Below are 6,000 nucleotides of genomic sequence, written 5' to 3'. Positions count from 1 at the left end.
TTAGACATGTTACATACATGATCAAACATATACCATAATAAAAAACAACATCATAACAATACACCATCAGTTAGTTCCAACAGTTATACGTTTATTCTAACATCAAATGAGGCATTGCATTTCTACAGTTTCCCACTAATTTACAGTGCATTGTAAAACAAAATATCCCTCAACATGTTTGAGAAGAACGATGACTTGAAACTACTTCAACCATTCTTGTTGTGACAACTTAAAACTTTTTTGTAGCTATTCAATTCATTTCAGGAAAATGATTGCCTTAAACCTTTTAATTTGGTTTTAACACATTAAACTCATCTAAACAGTTTATTTAGGTGCTAAAAACTCATGACTGAATAAATTCATTCAATATAAAACTATGTGATTGAACAGTTTTAGGCAATGCAAGCCAAATTATAATTATTAAGGCAATCTACAAAACCTGTTAACTTCACTCCAGATCATTTGTAGCTTGGGTTTGAACTGCTTTCTCCCATCATTGAAATTGAAGACCATATCCTGAATGAACTAAATGAAACCACTTTGCTGCTCGGTGTAGCTCAAGCAATACGCAAATGTGTGAAAAACATTCCCATTCAAAAGAGACAGTCAAAAGATGCTTTAATAGGCAGACTGCCTGCAACAACGCTACATCTGAGACATTTCTGGTATTAATGCACAGATAAAACACAATGCAGCAGCCACGAAACAGACACGCAATGCACATGCCATGTTGAAGGTCTGAATGGGCGCTAAAATACCTTGTCTAATACACTGACGCTCACCTGTCATAGATAGTTATTGCAACTTGCAAGTTCTGTGGACTGTACAACTCTTCCAAACTCCTCCTCATTCCTTTGTTCGCCTCATCTCCATGAATGATCTGCTTTCAATATGTGATTGAGAGACAGATGCCATATGCAAGAGAACAATACAATTACACAAAATACCAACCAATATGAATGACATTACCCTTTGATAAAACAAACATAATAGCATTTTATACAAGTAATTTAAGAATGCAATACATATGTGTAACTTAACATTATTAAGAAAAATACTGCAAGTATTTTAGATAAAATGGTGTGTTGACTTACATAGCCATTAGATCCCAGGTACTTTCGTTGTTAGCACTTATTCTGCTCATATTCTACATTGGAGGGACAGAAGAATAAACATTAGGTCGTTGAATAAAGCTGTATTATACAAACAGACCTCTACCTATTTTTCTCTGTATTGCATGAAGCACATTACAGCAACAATGAAATGATAAACTGGTTAACATAGACAACAAAATAATGTTCACATAAACATAATGATGCTTACCAGATTGTTTAATCTGCGGTTACCACAACAAGCCATTCTGGAAACGTTTAGCTGCTAATAGCCCGATGCTAAAAATGATGTGCTATGCTAGTTAGCTAAACAATGCCTAGTTGGGTTATACAAATACAAGGACAAAGATAGGTAAAGCACACAACAGAGTCCTCCTCCTTAATCTTAATTATGATAGTCATGCATTATTGAAGGCATGTGAACACCCTTTGAAATATCAAAATTGATGGCTTTCATGAGCTAGCACTAGGTTGTTAGCAGCAGCTAACCTGCTACTTATCGATATAATGTTAGCTAGCAATCATTTGCAGTTGACAGTTTTATTACCACCCTAATTTCCTTACATTTTCACTCAACCTTACCTCTGGATAGCTGTGCCTCCTCTTTCACAAAGATTATTCCATCCTGCACACGTGTTTCTCAGACTTCAAAAGCTCCTCTGTTGAAAGTTGCTGCATCACTTCACTTGGTGAGCGAGTGCCGTGAAGAAAAAAGTAACGGTCGTTCAAGTGAACTCCCTTTCCCCTCCCCCAACAACATTTTGAATGAAACGTGAGGGCCAGCCAATCAAATTGCAGTTATGCTAATGAGCAAAGTCATCACTCAAAATAAATAAATAAAAATGGTGCCAATAAGATAAACGTGATTTGTTAGACTTTTTATGCTTGGATTTTGTGACCACTAGTGAGAAATAGATGCTGTACATTAGTTTGAAAAACAGTATTTGTAATCCTAAAACACGTTTGAAATGCTGTTTGAGCCTACACCATAACATTAGCAAGTTAGCAGTCATGGTTAAAAAACTAAAACAAATTTCACAGTATTTTTACACTGATTACTACTAAATAAAAAGTCCAAACCATTTTAAAATGCTACAATTGTGTTAAAAAACGGTGGATTCTTCTCATTTAAACATTAAAGACCTTGTCCGTACTTTTACGGCAGTCTTCTTGAAAAAGCTGATTTTACCGTATTTTACAGGTATATTCTCTTATTATCAAAAATAGAGTATATAACCGTATTTTTTTACGGTAAATGTCAGCTAAAAAACTTTTTTTTTTTACAGTGTAGAGATGTTCACATCTGACATAAAACAGCCTTAGATTTCATCAGCACTACGGATAATTTGCTTAAGTGATGAAAAGAAGCACTGACCACATTGTGGTCACATGCATTTCACTTGAAATAGAGAAAATGTTGGGTGTGTTCCAGGGAAAGTGCTGAAGACTTAAATGATTCAGAACCTCTGTAGCTATCAGGTCTACGAGTGTGTCATGTCTGATTCTGGCCCACCTTACCCAACAAAATATCCATCAAACATCGACCCAAACTCGACCTGACCTGCAAATTGTCCACACAGGCAATCATTGAGTAGCCATGACAATGTTTCCTTATACAGTTGCTCATGTAACAAATATCCTACCAGCCCTTTTTAATTCATGGGATAATCCAACATGATCAATTTAGCCTCCTCTCATACAAAGGCTACATTATTGACACTGGAAGCTTCTGGCCTTTAACAACAGTGCAACCTTTCATCCAGACTCTCTCTCACCCTCCCTCACACACATATATGCACACACAGTACACACACACAAACACATGTGTATCCTTCATTTCTTAGCTCTCTTAGTGAACTTCAGCAACATATTAGCCAATATTATCTCCACTCTTCTGGCTGACCATCAGAAAAGTGTCAGTGGTGTTGTCTGAATTAGAGCTTCAGACTAACACAGCGGTGTCCAAACTACGGCCCGCGGGCCCACTGCGGCCCGCCACGCACTTTAATGCAGCCCGCCGAGCATGTATTAGTTTAGCATAGCTATGGCCCGCAACACTTATCATTGGCTGTTCGCTATTTCTTTCCAGCAACGACGTTCTGGTTAACATTACTGCAAACTGCTTTGCACTCTTCTTAGAGAACGTTTACAATGTCAATATCAAAACAGCATGTTACATAGAGATGATACTCTTTGAAATCTCTATTGCAACAAATCTAATTTGCGTTGTTACATACTCATAACGTTACTCATAACGTAAATGGGAACGCGTTTGAGCGCGCACGAAAGGGAGAGAGCGCGCCAGTTGGCTTTTCATTGTTGATGACTGATATCTCCTTTTTATAAGAAACGTTTAAAAGAAAAGCGCGAAGGCAACGGTAATTTCATTACTGAGCAACAGTAGCCACTGAGTGGAGCCGGCAAGAGTCTTAAAGTGACAGTGCACCATTTATAAATGAATTAAACAGCATCATATTAACCGTATTTCTTTACAAATGTATTTTCTACAACAACATAACTTATCATTATTGGGCTGATGTTGGCTGCACACTATTATGTATTATTATTGTAAACACAATTTAATTAGCCTACAAGGTTTTGTGGAAGATATATATAGCAAGCCAACAGAGAGTGTTTATCCAGTAAAATGTAGAATGGGTGGATCGCTTGTACCAGAGACGGTTGGTATTTAAGAATCTTTGCTTGTACAAAGACACAACAGTTATATTTTCATGGTTTATAATAATGTTAAATTATATGGTTTTATGAAATGTCCACAAATAGGCCACACAAATGCACATTGCATAGTGCTGATGATGTACATATTTAATCCTGAACATGATTTGATTAACAGGTTGGATGATGTAAAGCAGCCAGCTGGCCCAGATGACCAAACAAACAAGATGATGCCTGGTAAGATTACATAGTTTTGTAAAGGGAAAAAGGTTTAAATTAGGGATGTCATTTTTTAATCTAATTAATTACATACTCTGTGATTAATTGCGGTAATCTAAATTAATCGCATATAAAATGTAATCGCAAAATCAAAATGTCAACACTATTTCTTTGCAGTAATGTGGCACTTAAGAGTTGACAAACTCCGGTGATGTGCAAATTCTGTGCTGCAGACATTGCAGAGGACTTTGTTTTAATAAACACTTTCTTTTTAACACCGTCAGGCCATTTTTTTTTTTTAAGTAAATGTTCCAATCAATGATCCAGGCAGGCAGCACATTCTCATCTCCTTATTTTACAGTCTAATGGTTACTGACTAGAATGGCTCCAGGTCAAAGGTCATCAATTAATCTGCGTTAATTTTTTTAATCAGTTATTTTATCTCAAATTAATTAATCTAAGTTAATCAGTTATTTTGACAGCAGTTTAAATGTAACTATTTGAAATGTAAAAATGGTTCAAAACATTATTTGTAAATGTATGCTAATCCGTTAAAGCCCACATGTTAGAAGTAAGAAGCTGTTCTAGACATTTCTGAAATCAGGGCCTGGGACTTAAAGGAATATAGTTCGGAATTTTGGACATAGGACCTAATATCCATCATATCTGGGGTGATAAAGGTCGGTGGAGACAGTAGCATTTTATCCCGTCCTTAACACTCAGAGGTCCGGGGGCCTTTCACACACTTTTAGGCAGTCTGCTATACCTTGACATTTTGAAGTTTTCCATCTAACTAAAAACATCTATGCAAAAGTGGCACATGCATACTGCTTCTGATAACTTTCGATTGAGACTGTGCTACATGTACCGGTGACGTTATGTGTGTTGTAGCCTGGCAGAGTGGAATTAGATGGAGCGGCAGGTAAATAAACTCGTATGATCATGAAACCAGATTCCTTTGTAGCCTGGATAATATCAATCCGTACTGCCATACAGGGAGCAAAGTATATGCTATTGCAATGTGATGCAGGGTTTTATTTCTAACATTATTCTATCAGCACAGACATGTGCATCAATAGTCTGATGTTATAATTTATTTGTTTCGGGTGTTCTGTGGAGTAGGTTAAGACTGTGGCAGGCTGGATTTTACCGTTGAATTGCGTCTCAGCACCAGCTTAGCACCAGGTGAACGCTGCAACAAGGACGGGATAGAATGCGATGGAAACTGTCTCCACCGACCTATATCACCCCGGCTAATTTGGAAATGAGGTCCTATGTCCAAAATTTCGAACTATTCCTTTAAGCACATATTCACCTGGGCCGGTATTCACAAAGCGTCTTAAGGCTAAAAGTAGCTCCTAACTGATGGATATTTGAGAAACTTAACGCTCCTACACTTTTTGACTAAGAGAGCAAACATGTCCTTCATACAGATCCATTTAAAAAATGGTTCAAAGATACTACATCAGTTCCTAGAGTATTCCATTACTAGGTCATTTGCCTATTAAAATGTGGTCTCCTCAGCTTTGTGAATAGGCTATAGAGCTCAATTTAGGAGTACTCTTTACTGTAAGATAACATACTGTACCTTAGTATAGAGTACTCTGTACTGTAAGATAAAATGCTTTGTGCCCTGGTCTTCACCTCATTGAGACAAGATAATAATGTTGTTACGAGTTCAACCTTCTTCAATATACGGGTACCAATCCATTTCAGGATCTGGCTAATGACAATCTCAATAGGTTCAAGCATATTTTGTAGGGACAATTATGAAATCCCATGGAGTAAGCTGGAGAAAACTGCTCTCTCTCTCTCTCTCTCTCTCTCTCTCTCTCTCTCTCTCTCTCTCTCTCTCTCTCATTATCTCTCTCTCTGTGTCTGTCTCTGTTTCTTTCTCTCTCTCTCTCTCTCTCTCTCTCTCTCTCAGTGGGAGACCAGCCATTTTCCTCAGGTCTGGCTGGCGGGAGTGGAGATATCAACATGAATGTTGCTG

General features: G+C 37.4%; 1 long non-coding RNA gene across 1 annotated transcript; it reads right to left on the bottom strand.

Moving 5' to 3' along the window:
• Positions 1-742: 742 nt before the first annotated feature.
• Positions 743-1,805, bottom strand: LOC134072933 (uncharacterized). Its single transcript, XR_009937234.1, has 3 exons — positions 1,695-1,805; positions 1,095-1,147; positions 743-880 (listed from the first exon to the last, which is right to left on the bottom strand). It is a non-coding gene; the product is annotated as an uncharacterized LOC134072933 (long non-coding RNA).
• Between the last annotated feature and the right edge of the window lie 4,195 nt (positions 1,806-6,000).

The sequence above is a fragment of the Sardina pilchardus genome, chromosome 1, assembly GCF_963854185.1.
Source record: "Sardina pilchardus chromosome 1, fSarPil1.1, whole genome shotgun sequence".
NCBI lineage: Eukaryota > Metazoa > Chordata > Actinopteri > Clupeiformes > Clupeidae > Sardina > Sardina pilchardus.
This window is presented reverse-complemented; position numbering and strand designations above follow the sequence as displayed.